Genomic DNA, 21,542 nt, shown 5'->3' with positions numbered 1-21,542 from the left:
CGTTTAAGACTCCGAGTCCTGAAATGAGGTCATTCCTCTTTATTGGCCGGTCATGCTGGTATTTGTAAGTCCATACAGCTCATCGCCCGAGAGTATTGGTGGTCCACTCTAAAACAGGATGTCGTTGATTTTGTCCGAGCTTGTTTAGTTTGTGTCCGGGACAAAACCCCTCGTTCCAAGCCTGCTGGTCTACTACATCCTTTGCCATTTCCAGAGCAACCCTGGACCGATATTGCAATGGACTTTATCACTGATCTTCCCTCTTCTAGTGGGAATAAGGTAATTTGGGTTGTTGTGGATAGATTCTATAAAATGGCATAGTTTGTGCCCTTACCTGGATTACCCTCTGCACCACAGCTTGCCAAGTTGATCCTCTGCCATATCTTCTGCCTGCATGGATTGCCCTCCCATATTGTCTCTGACCGAGGAGTCCAATTTGTCTCTAAGTTTTGGAGGGCCCTCTGTTCACACCTTCAAGTTAAATTAGATTTCTCTTCGGGTTACCACCCTCAATCCAATGGGCAGTTCGAAAGAGTAAACCAGGTCTTGGAAGACTATCTCTGCCATTTTGTTTCCGCTTGCCAAGATGACTGGGCCGATCTGCTGTGCCGAGTTTTCATACAACATTTGTGGTCTATGGACTTCATCCTCCTTTACCCTTGTCCACTTCCTCTGGAGTTCCCATGGCTGATTATCAAGTGCAGAACTTCGTCTCCATCTGGCAAAAGACTTGTGACTCTCTTCAGCATGCCGCCACTCGCATGAAATCACAAGCGGACAAGAAAAGACGTCCCCCTCCAGAATTCTCTCCAAGGGACAAACTATGGTTGCCTTCCAAGTTCATCTGTTTTAAAGTTCCATGTTATAAACTGGGCACTCGCTATTTGGGTCCCTACAAGATCAAAAACCATTTAAACCCTGTGGCTTATTCTCTCCATCTGCCCTCTTCTCTCTGGATTCAGAATTCTTTTCATGTATCCCTTTTATACCTGTTCTCCATTACCGTTTCTCTAAGAAAGTAATCGCTCCTACTACGATCTCTGGTACCTTCAATGTTTATGTTGTCAAATAAATTTTAGACTCCAAGTTGGTCAGAGGAAAAGGTTTTTTCCTTGTGGATTGGGAAGGATTTGGCCCGGAGGAAAGATCTTGGGAGCCTCAGGACAACATTCAAGACTGTGACCTTATCCACAAGTTCTTGTCCTCAAAAAAGAGGGGGAGACCAAAGGGGGGACTGTTATGCCCCACGCTCCAGCCACCTGCACCGGCCGTGAGCTCATTGTTCACTTGTCCCCGGCTGTTGGCGGGGCTGGGATCCGCATCGCAGGATGCATGTGAATCCCAGCCCGTCACTCACCTCTCTCTCCTGCTTCCTCCGCTGTGTCTCAGCTCCGGCGCGTGCATCCCCGTCCCTTAGGGCGCGCACTTGCCGGAGCTCAAAAATTTAAAGGGCCAGGATGCCCAAAATTACTATGTACACCTGACACCATTCTATAAATCCATGCACCTCCCACACTTCCCTGCCAGATCTTCAGTGCCCCTAGCCTGAGATTAAGTGTTCCCTATTGCCTGTTAGCCTTACCCATGTATCCAGATCTTCTGCTACGTTATTTGACTCCGCACCTTTGCCGCCTGCCTTGACCTCCTACGCCTCCCCCTCCTTGACTATGCTACTGCCTTATCCTTTGGTACCTTGCCTTTCCCAGCTACCTGTGTAGTCGAGCCGTATTGGGGGAAGCGACCTGGGTGTCACCTGCCGCAGCAAGACCATCCTGCCTTGCGGCAGGCCCTGGTGAAGACCAGCGGCATCTTAGACTCCTCTCCCCGATACGGTCTGAAGCAGGAGAGGGGGATTTGCTTGTTGCTTGTTAGGCCCATATAACAAAATAGACTGTTTTTCTGTTTTTGGAGATGAAATGTGGCAACCACCTGCATATGTAAACAATTAATGATTAAATATATTTCCAGTGACACCCACACCAGCTATAAATGATGTGGTAAACAGATAAATGTTATTTTATCTGATGAACAAATGAAAAATAATGACCGTTAGGAAAAGAAATGCTACACTAATCAGACATTGGTCCTCATGTACTAAGGCTTTTCCAGTAGACTTTGTAGGGTTTTTTTCTGTTGCATGTGTCGTATGCCAGAGTCTCTTACAAAAAATCAAAAAAAAAAAAAATGCTAACTCTACACTTTAGAAAAGGGGTGTGTCTACGAAAAACTACATTTAATATATAAAAAAAAAAAAAACCTACAAGTTTACTAATGTCTCCACATAAAATGTGGTGGATATAAGCTTTGGAAAACTGAACAACTTAAAGGGGTTATCCACCATAAGGTGATAAGGCCGCATTGCAAGCTGGGAAAAATCAGAGACAACTGTCATTTTGTATGCTGGTAAAAATAGTGGGGTGAAAATCACAGAAGAATTGCGAGAAAACCGTCACACACAGGTACAGACACTATATTATGAACTACACTAACTTTACAGCCCCTGTAGCATAGTCAAATAAAAAAAATTCCTGGAATACCCCTTTAAGGCATGTGTAAAAATGTCAAATACAAGAGACAATAGTAAATACTGTGGAAAAATATCTGTCAGGAAAAAAATCCACAAAGAAAACTACACTCTTAGTAAATGAGGCTTATTATGTTCCGCAACATATTTTTAAAAGAGGGCTTAGCATATAGAGGATTATGTTGAATCTTTTCATCTACATTTAAAGAAGACAAAAACTGTAGCACAGCTTGGGAAAAGTTTTGGGGTAAATGATTATTTGGGATGACCTGCATGCCTTATGAAAAGAGAAGCAATCTGGGCAGAACCCTGACTATAGATATTGACAATATTATTGAACTTGTCTATCAGGATTTTTAGAATAAATCCAAGTATCACATCTATTATCCCAAAATCAGAGCAGGACATGATAAAGAAAAGAGGCTCCAAATTAATAAAATGCATAAAATATTTTACAGGGCACTGCTGAACATGGCAAACATATGAAACATAGATAAGCATAAGGAAAATAATAATATAAATACAAAAAATCACAATGAATACACCTATAAATAATATGAGGCTTTTGAAGGGAAAACAATTTTTAAACAGTAGATATAATCGTAATTCCAGTAAACCTGTTTCGAAACACTCTATTACCCAACAACATACTGAAGGACATCAAGAAGATAAAAAACAAACAAATACACACTCTTCACCAATAAAAAGTAACAGTTCTTTTCTTGATACACTTTATAAATTATTTATGGAGTGCAACAATTCAAAATCTTCTCCACAAAAGAAATAAATGCCCCACTGAAAGATGACAGTACTTTCTTGAATACAAACTAAAACTGGAATGTAACATCTGAAAACCTCCCTTGCAGAATGAATCTAATAATCTGTCACCGTCACTGCTTTCTCCCCCCTCCTCTAAGAATAGCTCACAGGTGACCAAAGAAAACCTTAAAGGTGTACATTTTTTTTTTTAATTAACTGGTGCCAAAAAGTTAAACAGATTTGTAAAGTACTTCTATTAAAAAAATCTTAATCCTTCCAGTACTTATCAGGTGCTGTATGATCCACAGGAAGTTCTTTTGTTTTTGAATTTCCTTTCTGCCTGAAGTGCTCTCTGCTCTCTGCTGACACCTCTGTCCATTTTAGGAACTGTCCAGAGTAGGAGCAAATCTATCCTGCTTCCTGTGGAGCATACACAGAACTTCCTGTGGAGCATACAGCAGCTGATAAGTACTGGAAGGATTAAGATTTTTTTAATTGAAGTAATTTACAAATCTGATTAACTTCCTGGCAGCAGTTGATTTACATTTTTTTTTCTTCCCTACAATACAAAATAGGAGTAATACACTTGTGTTAGTAACCCAGATACAGTACATTAAAGGAATATTCCCATCTGAGGAAAATATCCTCTATCCACATGATAGGGAGAACAAGCTAATAGGTGGAGCCCGACTGCTGGTAGGACCCATTGAGAATGAATAGAGTACTGGCTCCCCACAAGAAGTATGCACCATTCATTCCAGGGCTCGAACAACACCAATTAGTTTGCTATACCCTATATCGTAGGTAGTGGATGACTTTCAATACCTCTTAAAACCTTAACAAATGTCACACAAAAAAAAAAAAAAAAAAGAACACAAAAACACAAACCAACAACAACATTCTGAAACTACAACAAAAAAGAAAAATGTAGAAGCAAAAATAAAAGAGGCCAAAAAGAGAAAAAGAGACTGCAACATTAAAAACAACCTAGATGCCCCAAAACCCTTAAATTTTGCTTCTATAACACTTATTTCTCTGTCTATGTTTACTTTTTATTCCTTTCTTTCTGGCATATGATATGACCAAAAATGAGAAATGTTGTTAATTTTAACTTTGTTAATTTTAAAGAGGTTATCCGGGAATAGAAAAACAGAACTCATTTCTTTCAAAAATAGCTCCCCATCTGTCTCCAGGTTGGGTGTGGTTCTGCAGCACAGTTCCATTGAAGTTAATAGTGCCAAGTTGTAATACCACACCTGTGGTTTTTGAAAGAAATTAGCTCAGTTTTTCTATTCCTGGATAACCCCCTTTGTAAAAGGAAACAAAAAAGGACAAGGTGCGCTCCTAGTGCAATAGGTTTAAAACGGTAGGCCCCAAAGTAAGGTAAGATGTGAGCTTACCAGATGGTGTTGTGGAAAATGATCCCATACTAAGCACCATTATACCTAAGAAGCCAATGGTAACATACCGGAGAGCCCCTACTTTAAAAAACATTCTGGCACCCAGTGTGATTAAACAACACAAACACGTAAATAAAGAATCCAAACTTCAAACTGGCTCATATTGTGGTAACATAAAGCGCTGCCTCTGCTGTAATGAGATACAGAACAAGAGGACATAGTTCTGTTCTAATAGCACAAAAGAAAAATTCATCTTAAAACACAGATTGACCTGCAATTCATCTTATGTTATATATCTTCTTGAATGTATGCGTGGCCTTCAATATGTGGGTCGGACTATACAACCACTGAGAAACAGACTGAATAAGCATAGACAGAATGTCAAAAATAAGTTTATGTTACATTGGGTCTCTAGACATTGTACCTTGAAACATCCAGACCAAAAAAACGTGTAGACTGTTACTCCCATAGACCATATACCTGACAATGTCTCAAACCGATTTGAGCTGTTGAAGAAAGAGGAGGTCTATTGGATGTATAAGTTGTCCACCGTAGCACCCAGAGGCCTCAATGAGACTGTTGAAACAATCTTGTAATGTGAATCTTTAATTCATATATCCTCATGGTATGGATCAATACATACAGTTGTGCTAAGAATGTATTATCTGCTGATATGCATTATCCACCTTTAATCACATAGGTACATTTCATTAAAAAATGAGGAAACAAGCCATGGGGTTTATATCCCTTTCAAGAATAACATAATGGACCACCTTCAAGGTAGTATATAACCATCCTCCTCTTCTTGTAACTTGTGTTATAAGCCCGAAAAGACTGTTGTAATCAATTAGGGACATGTAGTTGTATCCCTTAACAATTAATGCTTTATCTGGTTTTATAATATGAGCATATTACCATGGTTATTGTCTATCCGAATCAGCTCTATATTGTGTCCCCTTATATTCTTACATTCACAATATATCCATGTTAGCCCTGTAAAGTCTTTATAATGTGAGTATATTACCACGGTTATCATGCATTTGTATCCTCTCATATTGTCACATCAGCATATCTGGAAAGTACCCAAAGTAGCCCTGAAATGTTTCTTTTTACATCTTACTAGGTTATATATATATATATATATATATATATATATATATATATATATATATATTTATATATATATACCTTCTATGGCCAGCTAAACATCATATAGAACGGCCCGGCTCTTTACATTAACACACCGCCCGTAACGAGCGTTCTTCCTATCTATTTGCATTAGCCCCATCCCTATCTGGTTTAGTATACACCTATTAGCTCCAACTCACCTGATAAGCTCACGGTCATGGTCTGTTTGTTTACATTTTGTAGCGTGTCGGCCATACGTCACCAGCCTCGTTACCAATTATAGCAATGTTCATTCACAACCTGACAGCGCATCACCCAGATGTTTACCTCTGTGACAGGGTAATGCGCTGTTTTTGAAACACCGGCCTCACTCAAGCAGCGCTGACAGCACTGATAAGCAGCGCAGGTGTTCCCCGAACTTGGGTACTCCAGCGCTGCAAAATACAACAAGCTCTCCCATTTTAATGAGGAACGGTGTGAATTAAAGGTATATTCTACCTATCTTTTAAATAATCTTATTCAGAAATTTAGAAAATATTATGTTTGGACAGGTGTGACATCACCATGTAACCTGTGACCCGGTAGGAGTTACCTGTCTAGTGTATTTAAATGTTGCCTGTTTGATGTATGTTATGCCTGAGGAAGAGTCCAGCATAGGACTTGAAACTTTTATGTTGCATTAAAGAAACTTTGATTTTACCTACACATGACTCTTGACACCATCTAATTGTGAGGACCAGCACCTGGACTATATCCTTATTTTACGGCTTCCATATGCCAAAATTTAGCTGGATAACCCCTTTAACCCCTTAAGGACTCAGCCCATTTTCACCTTAACCCCTTAAGGACTTTGTTTTTGTAATTTCGTTTTTTCCTTCTCACCTTTTAAAAATCATAACCCTTTCAATTTTGCACTTACAGACTCATATGATGGCTTTTTTTTTGTAATGACATCAGTCATTTTACACAAAAATCTATGGCACAACAAAAAAAAATCACTGTGCGACAAAATTTAAAAAATACGCCATTTTGTCAAATTTGTGGGCTTTCATTTCTACGCAGTGCATTTTTTGGTAAAAATTACACTTTATCTTTAGTCTGTAGGTCCATACGATTAAACTGATACCCTACTTATATAGGTTTGATTTTGTCGTACTACTGGAAAAAATCATAACTTCATGCACGAAAATTAATACTTTAAAGGGGTACTCCGTTACCTTGCTGTCGGAGCTCCGCTTTGCAGCGTCCGGAAGTTATTGTTCCGAACGGCCATCACGCTCCCTTCCCATAGACTTTCGTTGAGGGGGCGGGCATGATGTCACGAGGGGACGGATGTGATGTCACGAGGGGCGGCCCTAAACGTGGAAGCCCGCACACACATTGTTCGGGACAATAACTTCCAAACGCTGCAAAGCGGAGCTCCGCCAGCAAGGTAATGGAGTACCCCTTTAAAAATGTCCTCTTCTGACCCCTATAACTTTTTTATTTTCCCGCATACAGGGATGTTTGAGGTCTCATTGTTTGCACCGTGATCTGAGGTTTTTATCGGTACCATTTTTGTTTTGATCAGACTTTATGATCGCTTTAATTAATTTTTTTATGGTATAAAAAGTGACCCAAAAATATGCTATTTTTGACTTAATTTTTTTTACGTGTACACCATAGACGACCCCTTAACGACCAAGGACGTATATTTACGTCCTTGGCCGGCTCCCGTGATATAATGCGGGGTCACGCGGTGACCCCGCATCATATCGGGTCGGTCCCAGCATGTATCTGATGCCGGGAATCGGGGCTAATAGGGCTTGGCAGCGATCGTGGTGCCACGCGCTATTAACCCTTTAGATGCGTTGTTCAAAGTTGAACGCCGCATCTAAACCAAAAGTAAAAGCTGCCCGGCTGCTCAGCGGGGCTGATTGGGACTACCGCAGTGAAAATGCGGTGTCCCGATCAGCTGGGACACGAGTGGAGGTCCTCTTACCTGCTTCCGGCGTGTCCCCTCGGCGATTGATTGCTCCAAGCCTGATATTCAGGCTTGAGCAATCGACCGCCAATAACGATGATCATTGCAAAGCTATGGCTTTGCAGTGAACAGTACTGGCAATCAGTGTGTGCAGTGCTATAGGTCCCTATGGGAGCTATAACACTGCAAAAAAAAGTTTAATAAAAAGTTAATAAATGTGATTTAACCCTTTCCTTAATAAAAGTGCAAATCACCCCCCTTTTCCCATAAAAAAAACACCATGTAAATAAAACAAATATAAACATATGTGGTATCGCTGCGTGCGTAAGTGTCCGAACTATAAAAATATATCATTAATTAAACTGCTTGGTCAATGGCGTACGCACGAAAAAATTCCAAAGTCCAAAATAACGTATTTTTGGTCGCTTTTTATATCATGAAAAAATGAATAAAAAGAGATCAAAAAGTCCGATCAATACAAAAATGGCACCCCATATGCAGAAAAATAAAAAAGTTATTGGGGTCAGAAGATGACAATTTTAAACGTATACATTTTTCTGCATGTAGTTATGATTTTTTACAGAAGTACAACAAAATCAAACCTATATAAGTAGGGTATCATTTTAATCGTATGGACCTACAGAATAAAGATAAGGTGTCATTTTTACCGAAAAATGTACTGCGTAGTAACGGAAGCCCCCAAAAGTTACAAAATGGCGTTTTTTCTTCAATTTCGTTGCACAATTATTATTTTTTTACGTTTCGCCGTATATTTTAAGGTAAAATCACTGATGTCTCTGCAAAGTAGAATTGGTGGCGCAAAAAATAAGCCATCATTGAAAGGGTTATGATTTTTAAAAGGTGACGAGGAAAAAACGAAAGTGCAAAAACTGAAAAACCTGTGGTCCTTAAGGGGTTAATTAACGATATATTCTCATTGTTCGGACATTTTTGCACACGGGAAATAAAAAACTTTTATTTGGGGAGGGGTTAAATCACATTTATTAACAATTTTTTTACACTTTTTCTTTTTGCAATGTTAGGCTGGGTTCACACCACATTTTTGCTAAACAGTTGCCGTATAAGGTTTTTGATTAAAAAAAAACGGATTCCTTGAAACCTGACTAAACTGTTTTAAAACGTGTGTACAAATTTTAATCCATATACAATTTTCCACCGTATGGGTTTGAAATATGATGTCCGGTTGCATCAATTTTTTAAGAAAAAAATTTATACATTTTTAACTTTTCATTCCGTTATGAATAAAGTTTCATTTGTTTGACGCGGAGTCACCGCATGACCCCGCGTTATATCGTGGGAGTCGGAGTAGGACGTAAATATACCTCCTGCATCGTTAAGGACGCAGCTAATTTTCATTTTCACATTTTTTTTTCCTCCTTCCCTTCTAAAAATCATAACGCTTTCAATTTTGAACCTAAGGTGTTTTGTGCATTACCAATTGTACTTTATAATGACATCACTTATTTTATAATATAATCTGTGGCGAAACAAAAAAAAAAAAGATTTGTGGGGTGAAATAAAAAAGGACGCCATTTTGTAACTTTTTGGGGCTCCCGTTACTTTGCAGTGCACTTTTCGGTAAAAATGACACATTATCTTTCTTCTGTAGATCCAAACAGTTACAAGAGTACCCAATTTATATGGGTTTAATTTTATTTTAATACTTTTAAAAAATTATTAACTACATGCACCAAAATTGGTATGTTTAAAATTGGCATATTCTGACCCCTATAACTTTTTTATTTATCCGTATATGGGGCTATATGATGGCTAATTTTTTGCACCGTCGTCTCTAGTTTTTATCGGTACCATTTTTGTTTTGATGGGATTTTTTGATCACTTTTTATTAATATTTTTATGGTATATGAAGTGACCAAAAATGCAAAATTTTTTACTTTAGTATTTTTTTTTACATCATCGACCGTGCGCCTTAGCTAACCTTGCATTTTAATAGTTGGGACATTTACGCACATGGAGGTACCACATACGATTATTTTTATTCTTTATTACATTACTTTATTTAAAAAATGGGAAAAGGGGGGTGATTTTAACTTTTAATAGGGAAGGGAATAGGAAACTTTTATTAACTTTTTTGTAGCTAAAACATGCAATCTTCTGATTGCATATACTGATCAATGCTATGCCATAGCATAGCACTGATCAGTGTTCTCGGCACTCTGCTGCTCCTGCCTGCTGAGCAGGCATGGACGGAGCAGTAGGTCGCCGATCAGACAACGGAGAGGCAGGTGAGGACCCTCTTGTCATCCAGTAAGCTGATCGGGACAGTTTTAGTTTCGTTTTAGACGCTGCAATCAACTTTGATCGTGGTGTCTAAGGGGTTAATGGCGGGCATCGGCCCAATTGGCGGTGCCCGGCATTAACAGTGGGTCTTGGCTGGTGAGAATGGTTTAAACCCCATTAATGGGATCAGGGCATACAGGTACACCCTGCGTCCATTACCCCTTAAGGACGGACCCATTTTTTACCTTAATGACCAAGCTCTTTTTTTTTTTTTCTTTAAATGGTAATAACTTTGGATAGCTTTTTCTGAGCGGAGCAATTCTGAGATAGTTTTTTCATGACATATTGTACTTTATATAAGTGCTGCATTTTTTGTTGACAAATGCAGCATTTTTTTTGAAAAACTCCAAAATATTGAGAAAAACTAGAACATTTCTGGTGTTTTTTTTAATGGTGTACACTGTGCGGTAAAAGTGATGTTATATTTATTCTATGGGTCAGTACGATTATGGGGATACCCAGGGGTCAAGTCCTGTGAAAAAAAGTGTGGGAAGATTTCCACTTAAAGGGGTACTAGACATCTTATACCCTATCCAAAGGAAATCCAAAGATGTCTGATCCCGGGGGTCCCAACCGCTGTGGACCCCCATGTTCTCCCTGCTGCACCTGGCGTTCATTTAGAGCATTGTGTGCAGCGCCGGAGTCTCGTGACATCATGACCCCTCAATGCAAGTCACGCCCCCTCCCATAGACTTGTATTGAGGGGGCATTACTGTGATGTCATGAGCCTCTGCCCCGCATCGCCAGTCATCCAGCATGGAGTGAAGCTTGCTCCGTGCTCCGGATGTCTGGGGTGCCGCCGCCAAGATCGCTGGGGTCCCCAGCAGCAGGACCCCCGGAATAAGACATCTTATCCCCCTATACTTTGGATAGGGGATAAGATGTCTAGGGGTGGAGTACCCCTTTAAAGGCTGGTCCTGCAGGACTCCTGCTAATGGGAACTGCGTTCCTGCTGTGGAAAACCACGAGGAACCATGAGTTCCTGCAGGACTTGAGCCCTGGCGATACCCATTTATGTCAAGGATTTGTGTTTTTGATCTTTTTTGGTGGTAATATAGGACTTTTATTGGGAAAGGGGCACGTCATACATTTATTGAAGAACTTTTTATTAAATTTTTTACACTTTTTACAGGTTATACTATGCTGCAATACATTTGTACTGTGGCACAGTATGACACGATCAGCTGCACACGGTACAGCCTGTGCGATTCAGCCTGTGGCTGTGATTGACAGCCGGGTCCCGCCGCCGATCTCCTGCACTGCCCGCGGCAGTGCCAGAGATCGCTAGGATGTATGCATACGTCCCAGTGCGCGAACGTGTCGGGTGCTGGGACGTATGCATATGTCCTTTAGCGGGAAGGGGTTAAGGACTAAGGATTCAGGGCCAACCTGTACGCCCTGCATCGTTAAAAGGTTAATATACGCTGTTCGCCATTCAGAATCAGATATTTTAATCTGCACGTTGCTATACCAAATATGTTTATTCATTTTATTTTCTTAAAATGTTATTTGTAAAATGATAAAAGAGGGTCATTTAATGATTAATGGGGGAAGGGCTTCTTGACATTTATAAAAGCATTTTATTACTTTTTTTTTACATGTTTTGAAGGGGCACTGTATTGGAAGAAAAAAAAATTCCAATCAGCTGGTGCCAGAAAGTTATACAGATTTGGAAATTACTTCTATTTAAAAATCGTAATCCTTCCAGTACTTGTCAGGTGCTGTATACTACACAGTAAGTTGATTTGTTCTTCTCTGTCTGACCACAGTACTCACTGCTGACACCTCTGTTCATATCAGGGACTGTCCGGAGCAGGAGAGGTTTGCTATGGGGATTTGCTCCTACTCTGGACAGTTCCTGATAAAGACAGAGAACGAGCACTGTGGTCAGACAGAAAAGAACAACTCAACTTACTCTTTAACAAAGAGCAGCTTATAAGTACTGGAAGGATTAAGATTTTTTAATAGAAGTAATTTACAAATCTGTTTAACTTTCTGGAGCCAGTTGACATGAAAAAAAAAAATTGTTTTCCACTGGATTAACCCTTAAAGTCCCCATATGGGACTATTTATAGCAATCTACTGATATAGCAATTACTGTCTAGTACTATGCATTGGCATAAGACTGATCAGTGATATCTGCGATATACTTAAATAGTCTGTCAGAAGGCAGACCATACAAGAGGATCGCCTGAGCGGCCCTGGAGCAGATAAGTAGAGCTACGGCCACCATCTTAACTCATCTAACCCCCGTAATCATGCTGTGGGTGGTCCGAGTTTCACAACCCCTTCCCTAAAGCTTCACATGCTCCAGCGCTTGCTTCATAGTCTGGATGCCTCATAGGATGTATGTGTATGTTCTGGTGCGCCAGGTACCAGGCAGCCAGGGCGTTCATGTATGTCCTATGTCTTTCAGGGGTTAAAACACATGCAAACCCCGCTATTATATTCTTCCTAAAATTCACAAGAACCTAAACAAACATAAGTGATCCATACTCTCTAGTATAAACTCGCACTATGTAGATTTTCAACATTATATAACTTAGTTACAAAACATACCAGAAGTCAATTGACTGGATGATTACCTTTTGCTAAATATGAACATCATGATCCTCTATTACAATGTTTATTACAAAGTTGGCCTGGGATTTGTCAACTGATAACAAGAAATAATCCAGAAATATCTACCTTACAAGAAAGACTTTCTATTAGAAGCACTTGAATTCATACTATCTAATAACCATTTCAGTTATGGCACCAAATGTATCATCATCCGCTCTGCACAGCCATGGGTACAAAGGTTACACCTTCATACGCAAATTTATCTATAGGCCAGTTTGAAAGTAGCGTTATTTTGTCAGATCATTCTTAAAAATGTAATATAATTCTGTACAAAAGATTTATAGATGATCTCATTTTGTATGGAGGGGAGATGAAATCACAGCAAGAGATTTTGTAGTAATGATTAATGACAACAATTGGGGAATAAAATGTATACCAAAAAAAAGGAAATTAGATTCTTGGACCTTCTCATCTCATACCAGGATAATAAATGTATCACAGCTACATATTTTAAATCAGTTGATGCTATCAGCTATTTGAATTTTGGAAGTGGACATTATAAAAAATTTATAGAAAATATTAAATTTACCCAATGCAAAAAAAGCAAAAACACCCCTGAGAATAATACCTTAAACAAGCAAAAAAAATGCCTCAAAAATACTTCTAAGATAAAGGCTACGTGAGGCTATTGATGCTGAATGCATATTGAAAGATAAAATCACTTCTTTAACAAGACTGCCTGAACATGTAAAAAAGGGGACAAAAGGTACTTACAAATAAATTTCATGACCCATTCAAAATCCAACCCCCCCCCCCCCCTTTGATGGGTCCTGCACTAGTTGGGTATGGTAATAGTCCTTTACCATTGCCAAAAACCTGTTTCCTTTGTTGGAGGTTTCAGCTTCTTAGTTTATATCAGGGTAGTTAAAGTCCCCCATAATAATAATTTCACCTTTCATTTCTCCCCCATCTATTTGTGTTATTAGTAGGTTATTCTCTGAATAGCTTAAATTAGAACTATTGTGCAGGACAATTTATCCTCTATACAAAGGATAGGTGTCTGAATGCTGGGGCCCCCTTGATCTTCTGCATGGCACCTCGGATTTCCACAAGAACTGAGCGTGTAGACCCCTGCACGAGGCGGTGGTCGACATGTCCCCTTCATGTATCTCTATGGGAGAGCCGGAGATATAGCAGCAGTCGGACCCTCCGTGATCAGACACTTATCTCCTGTCCTTTGGATAGGGGATAAATTGTCCTGCACTCCTCTAAAATTGAGCAATAGCATTGGGGTAGTGTCTGGGAGGTGGTCCCCCAGATTCTTCCTTCATCTACAGTAGCTCAGCTTCACTGACAGATATCTCCTTATACCCTAAACCTTGTCATCCAAGCTTAGCTGGGCTGAGAGAAGACAGGCAGACCACATCATGGTATAACGCAGGCTATGTTCACATCTATGTAGAGGCTCTGTTTGCTTTTTTGTTTATTTGCCCTGTCTGGAGAGAAGAAGAAAAAATGGAGCTGGTGGATTCACTGCATGACAGACACCAACACAGCCCAATAGACCCCATTAACTTTATTGCAGCCCAGTGAGTTTATGGCTGTTGTCTGTTATTTTAATGGATTTAACCAGACAACAAAAAATTGTTCTTGCTATGTTTGTATTTGTCCAGTTATTTGAACAGAATCTGTAACAGAGGCCCTGAAAAGAGCTTCCAACACACGTGAACTTAACCTTAGTTGTCATTAAAGAGAGTGCCTGTTGAGTTTTCATTCTGCTTCTAGTTTAGTCCGCAAAAGGTCTCATTCACACTACAGGATCTCCGCCCAGAGATATTCTGGGCAGAGATTCTGTTTGGAGCGGGCACCGGCAAAACAAGCCGGTGCTAGTACCACTCAGTAGGGATTAGTCTCAATAGATGTCAATGCATTTCAGAGCGGAGTTTGGGGTACAGACATAGCAGCACAGAAATTCCTTAGTGTGAATGGTGCAGCAAAAACCCATTGGGAATAATGGATAGCTGCTTCACCACATTTTTCAAACAAAATTCCGAACATGATATTTAAGTGTTTCTGTAATTTCTCAAAACATTATAAACTAGATATATGTAGAGATCGCAGGAGGGCTCAGTACTGCAAACAATCTAAATTTTTGACATGTCTTTGTGATGTCAAACATATTCTGGTTTTATAATGCATTTACTTAAAATGTCTATCTGCTATTTAGATTTACACCAAAAAGCCCCTTGTAAGTATGGCCGGGGTATACTGTAATCCACAGAGCTAGCTGTTATAAATTCTGCTAGGTAAATTGCTTCTTAGGTAAACTACAGAGACAAAATCAGAAATCCGCAGCACTCACCATCAAGAGTCAGTTTATTTATAGCTGGCTGTACATGCACAGGCAACAACCGTTTCACTGTCACAGCTTTATCATAGCCCAAGTGCATAATGTGCACACCCTCCCCCTACATACATTAAACACAACTTAATAAATGAATATCACAAAAAAGACAAACTATAATAAAAACAAAAGACTCCTAAGATTTGGTTAAGGCTAGGTTTCCACATGTTTTTTTTCTGGTGTTTTTTATGGCAAAAATGCTGTGATTGGCTGGCACCATCTGGCCAATCACAACTCTCAGCGAAAAATATGTGTCAGTGATGTGAATCTCTATTCATATCACCATCCGAAGTTCATAGCAGAGATCATGGAGTGCTGCAGAGTGCCGCCTGCTTCTCTGGGTTATAGGTCTGGATCGCAAAACGTCTCAAGATTGATACCCAGTGCAATCTGTCCTGTAATGCAGGTACTACAGGTCCCAGCATGAAACAGACTTTAATTCAGTCCACAGGGTCCTAGTGCCTCTGACTAAAGTATGCATAATGGCTCTCCGTGATGATCCCTGCCTGATCAGGGAGCGTGCACACTTTGCAGTCCAAGAAATTGCCTCTTACTGACATCATCCAAGTGGCATTAAATAGTTATTATTAACCCAGGCTATCCATTGCCCATACTGATGGAGGGTACATGCTCAATGAATCGATTAAAGAGCGGGCAAATTGTTTTGTCTATGTAAAATTTGATGCAATCACAAACCGCAACATATGAGCACAACCGTGCTCTGTAATGGGGAGATTATGGGCCACAGATTTCTGGACACTGATAAAAGTTGCATGAATGTACCTACCTGATGCCAACTGCAAACTAGTGTTTGTCCAAAAATAGTGTCCATTGCTTGTGGATAAAGCTAAGATGTTCTCAGTACACATGACAGCTAGTGCCCTTTGGGTGTGTATGTTGGCCATTGCTCAATATGTCAGAAAATGTTGATGCTGTTGTGACAACCTGTACAGGAGACATCTTCATCCTAAAATACATTGATTGCGTGCCAACAGGCAGCTCCTGGACTGTCACTGATGTGGTCAGTAAGACAGCACTGTGGTAGGGTGTCTTCACTGCAGGATAAAACACACACCACCTATAAGCTGCATGGCAAGAGCATGTGATCCCTATGTGGATACTTTTTACAGTCACAAGACTATTGAGGGTAATTATGACTATTGGTGACTGGGGTTTATTAAATACTTTGCCCGGTTTTTCCTTCCTAATCCTTGTTGGGGAGGAAAATCAACAAAGGAGGAAGCTTTTGACTTCATATCCCATCCTCATATATTGTTGTCATATCCCAAAACCATATCCTGTCCCCATATCCCGTCCTCATATCTCAACTTCATATCCCATCCTCATATCCCGAACTCATAACCCATCCTCATATCCCGACCTCCTATCCCGTCCTCATATCCCGTCATCATATCTCAATCTCATATCCCGTCACCATATCCCGTCCTCATATCCTGTCCACATATCCTGACCTCATATCCTGTCCTCATATGCTTTCCTCATATCCTGTCCTTATGTCCCGTCCTCATATCCTGACCTCATAGCCCAACCTCACATCCCCTCCTCATAATCCGACCCCATATCCCGTCCTCATATGCCATTCTTATGTCCCATCCTCATATCCTGTCCTCAGGTGGGACTGATTTGTGATGAAGATATTGTAAGCTGAAAATAGAAGGGGACGTGGCTTTGTGGGAGTGGGCATGATTTGTAAGCCAGACCGATGCACAAAAAGGGTAGATAATAAAAGGGGTGGAGCATAAACAGTGGGCGTGCCTTTGTGAGATGGGGTGTGGCTTGCAAGCCAGACTTACACATTCACCAGGAGATGCAGAGCAGGGCTTGTGAAGTAAGGTACTGGAAGTCCCATATACTTGGAAAAAACATCTTTTATATAAGGGTGTAAGTAAAGGTTAATTTATCTATCATATGTTTTTATTTGACATATAAGTAATAGGTGTACCAGGTATTGAAATATCTCCAGCCGTACTGAAGTTATGTGGGAACATACATGTCCCATTGATTTGCATGGGACTTTAAACAAAAACCCTGACCCTCACAAATGGGGGTAGTTAAGGGTTAAATTAATTATGCTATATTTTAAGTGGACATATAAGTAACATATGACCAAGTATTATCGAAATATCTCCAGTTGTTTGGAAGTTATGCAGTAACATATATTTCCCATAGACTTGTATGGGACTTTAAACAAAAACCACGACCCTGGCAAATGGGGTTGAGTAAGGGTTAAATCACCTATCCTATGTTTGTTGTTGACATATAAGTAACATGTGTGCCAAGTTTCATGTTAATATCTTTAGCCATTTGGACGTGATGCTGGAACATACACACATACACACACATACATACATACACACACACACACACACACACACACACACACACACACATTGGCCCTTATTTACTAAGAGTGTTGTGTAGGTTTCTTTGTGGGTTTTAATTCCCTACAATTTATTTTCCACAGTATTTACTAAGGTTTTCCTAAATTTTCTACTTTCCCTACACTTTGCTTTTTTTTACACATGCTCTTATCTGTCTGGTTTTCCTCAGCTCATATTCACTACATTTTATGTGGAAACCTTAGTAAATATGTTGGGTTTTTGTGAAAATGTCGGTGACACACCCCTTTTCTGAGACCACACCCCTTTCCAGGCAACCACTCCCCTTTTCTGAGACCATGCCCCTTTTCCCAGAGGGTTTTCTTAGCAAAATGGAGAGTTAGTCTGGGTTTTTTTCAATTCTGGCGCAAATTCTGGTGCAAAATCTGGCGTTGATTTTAGCTCCTCGGTACTGTTACTCAGGGCTGCAGATAAACCTTGGAATTTCTATTGAAATATCACTCAAAAAGCAGAGTTTTCAAATATAGTATTTTTTTTATATTGGATACAGAATGTATAATGTTTTCCATTGTTTGTGTGGTGATGGTTGCTGCTCTTTGTAAAAAGTGAGATACCAGAATCCATAGACCATCAGGGAAGGGGGAAGGCTGATCATATACCTGTTTATAGTATTGGGATTGCCCCCACTGTTCCAAAGATATAGGGCTTATTAGCCCATCTGATCATTCAGGTACTCTGTCACATGAGTGGGGACGGCATTAACCTCTTAACCACCACGGACTTCCTGCACCAGGACGTACATTTACGTTCTGTGTATGACCGTGAGCGTCGGAACGGTGCTCACGTCATATACGGCAGGTTCCCGCCGGTAATGGCCAACATCCGCGATCGCGCGGATGTCCGCCATTAACCCCTCAGATGCCGTGATCTGTACAGATCACGGCATCTGCGGCAATGCGCATAATAATATAGATGATCGGATCGCCTGCAGCGCTGCCGCGGCGATCCGATCTTCTGTAATGGTTGCCAGAGGTCCCCTCACCTGGCTCCGGCCGTCTCCCGGCGTCTCCTGCTCTGGTCTGAGATCGAGCAGACCAGAGCAGGAGATAGCCGATAATACTGATCAGTGCTATGTCCTATACATAGCACTGAACAGTATTAGCAATCAAAGGATTGCTATAGATAGTCCCCTATGGGGACATAAAAAGTGTTAAAAAAAAAGTTGAAAAATGTTAAAATAAAAAGTGAAAAAAAAGTGAAAAATCCTCTCCCCCCAATAAAAATAAAAATTGCCCATTTTTCCCATTTTACCCCCAAAAAGCGTAATTTTTTTAAAATAAACATATTTGGTATCGCCGCGTGTGTAAATGTCCGAACTATCAAAATATAATGTTAATGATCCCGTACAGTGAACGGTGTAAATGTAAAAAAAATTTTAAATGCTTTTTTGTCACATTATTAATTGTCATCATACTATAAACACCATACTTTTTACAAAGACACCACAGGTCCTCTGTAAAGGGAACCTGTTACCATGAAAATGCTGTTTAATCTGCAGATATCATGTTATAGAGAAAACGGTGCTGAGCAGATGGACAAATAGTTATGAAGTGAAAAATTTGGTATAACCTGTTTGCTTTAATTATTGATTGAACTCCCTTCTCTTGGAGTCCAGTGGGCGGTACTACCCAGTAATTGACAGTTTTCCCTGAACAAGTGATCATACAGAGATGACTGTGAAACATTCATTAGTTAATGAGTACCGCCCATTGGGCTCTTAATACCAGAATAAGTAGATATTTATTTAACTATACTTTATACTGAATACTTTCCCACAAGCCTATATATCAATCCGCTCAGCTCCTCCTGCTCTATAACATGCTGCTGACAGATCAGATTGCTTTTCCCACATGACAGGTTCCTTTTAAGCAGAAGGTAAGCGTTTATTTATGTATGTCAAAGTGAAGGTTAAGATAACTGTGAAAAAAAGCTTAGGGAAAGATTTCCACAGATATACAGTATAAAGTAACAATATATAATCTAACATGGCTTTGAATTATACTGCCCAGAATTTTCACTGGTAAATACTGCAGAATGAAGCAGATAGTAGAAAATGTGGCACAACTCTTTAATCAGGAAGATTAGTAAAAGTCTCTGCTTTTAGACTGCTACCAGTAATATGTTTTATCATCTCTTGGCAAGTCCTCTTAAAGGGGTACTCCGCTACCCCAGCATTCAGAAAATGCTGTTCTGAAAATTGGAGTGGGGGGCGGGGTTGTGATGTCACAGTCACACCATGCCCCCTCAATACAAGTCTATGGGAGGGGGAGTGGCGGAGTGACATAATGCGGGGTGTAGCTGTGATGTCACAACCCTACCGCCTGCACCCAGCGTTTTTCAGCGATCAGACATCTTATTTCCTATACTTTGGATAGGGGATAAGAGGTCTAGTGGCGGAGTACCCCTTTAAGATAGTTGAGTGCTCTACTGGGCTATTTTCAGCATTCCCATAGAGTAAGAATGAAGCAACTTTGTTCATACCCTACTCGCTACTCAATTTTGACAGGAGACTCAGGCCCCCATTTTCGAGATCTGACTATTCCTGTGGATAGGGAATAAACATAGTTACACAGTTCGGCTGGCTTCACACTCCGTTTGTAGTGTACGGGAACTGGATACGGCTGGGGGGAGCGAAAACCGGATGCTCCCGTATCCCAGCCAGATCCGGCCCGAATTTCAATGAGCCAACCGAATTTCAATGAGCCAACCGGAGTCAAACCCTGACTCCGGTCGGCTCATTTTTGCCTCATATACGGTTTTCTTACCAGACCTAAAACCGTGGTATAACACGGTTTTAGGTCCGGTAGGAGAACTGTATACAGGGCAAAATTGAGCTGACCGTAGTCAGTGTTTGATTCTGGTTGGCTCAATGAAATGCATTACATACAGGCCAGGTGCGGCTGGGATACGGGAGTGCCCGTTTTTTGCTCCCCCCCAGCCATATCCGGTTCCCGTACACTACAAATGTAGTGTGAACCGGCCCTGAGTATGTCCATCAATTGAAGGGAAGGGGTACGATGTATCAAGTCCTGTGCTTCTGGTCATTTGGTGCACATTGGTGGTTTTGGCTTTCTAACATGTGCGAGCTAATTGCCCTGAGCGTGCCAGTGGGCCTGTTTTGGGTGTGTTTTTAGTGTGGTTTCACTGATGTGACAATTTCCACCCTATGTATGATGGGCAACTTTTGGAAAAGTCGAACAGTTTGCACAAAGGCCGCTCCACCCCAAACCATAAGCAGCAGGCTGTGCTATGCTGATTTCTGTGGTGCACTGCAAATGTATCATGCGCAAAGGGAGGGACTATTTATTATGTTTAGCAAGCCAAGTCTTTTTAATGCCTGAGACGCAAACCTGTGCACCAATGGTTAAGCTAAAGTCGCACTCTAATGTTAAGCTGGAATATATTAGAAAGCACACATGATCATCATGATACATGCCAACCAGACGTGAAATGTGTTAAAATGTGCACCTTGGGGCACCAAAACCTCCCTGATGTTACATGACCCCCTATGTTTTGGAATACCCCTTTTATAAATTGTGCCCATATCTTCTAAAAAAGAAATGAAACATTTTTAGAAATAAAGCTACTAGCCTGACACATATCATGAAGTGTTTTGGTGATAACTCAGAGTATACAAAGTCTGCAACTGATGGGACCTCTAACCATAGATTATAAACATCACTACAATATAATACAGACAACACACACATAAGCTATACAAGATTTCCTTCTGCTTCCCTGGGATATTATTAGAGCACTCCAACTCATGAAGTAAGTGATTCTAGTAATTGAAGTATATCAGGGGACTGCTGTCTATGCAATATCAAGTGTGGAGTCACCTTCGGTTTAGCAGAGGTGAACCTACACTTTGTACCGGTAATGAAAAGCTCTTCTGATCTTTACTTTGCTAACTATTGGATTAATCTGTAAGAAAAGGTGGTAAACAGAGGACATATAATCCCTTTATGATTCGGGATAACGTTTGGTCAGATCACAGCATTGACTTTGTATAAACACAGTTAAAGAAAGCGTTTCCATACAAGATAACAGGGACTGCAGT

General features: G+C 40.4%; 1 protein-coding gene across 3 annotated transcripts in view; it reads left to right on the top strand.

Moving 5' to 3' along the window:
- The window catches only part of ASTN2 (astrotactin 2), a 759,531-nt gene that overhangs the window by 382,644 nt on the left and 355,345 nt on the right, over positions 1-21,542 (top strand). The gene's annotated exons all lie outside the window — the stretch shown is intronic.

The sequence above is a fragment of the Hyla sarda genome, chromosome 9, assembly GCF_029499605.1.
Source record: "Hyla sarda isolate aHylSar1 chromosome 9, aHylSar1.hap1, whole genome shotgun sequence".
Taxonomy (NCBI): domain Eukaryota; kingdom Metazoa; phylum Chordata; class Amphibia; order Anura; family Hylidae; genus Hyla; species Hyla sarda.
This window is presented reverse-complemented; position numbering and strand designations above follow the sequence as displayed.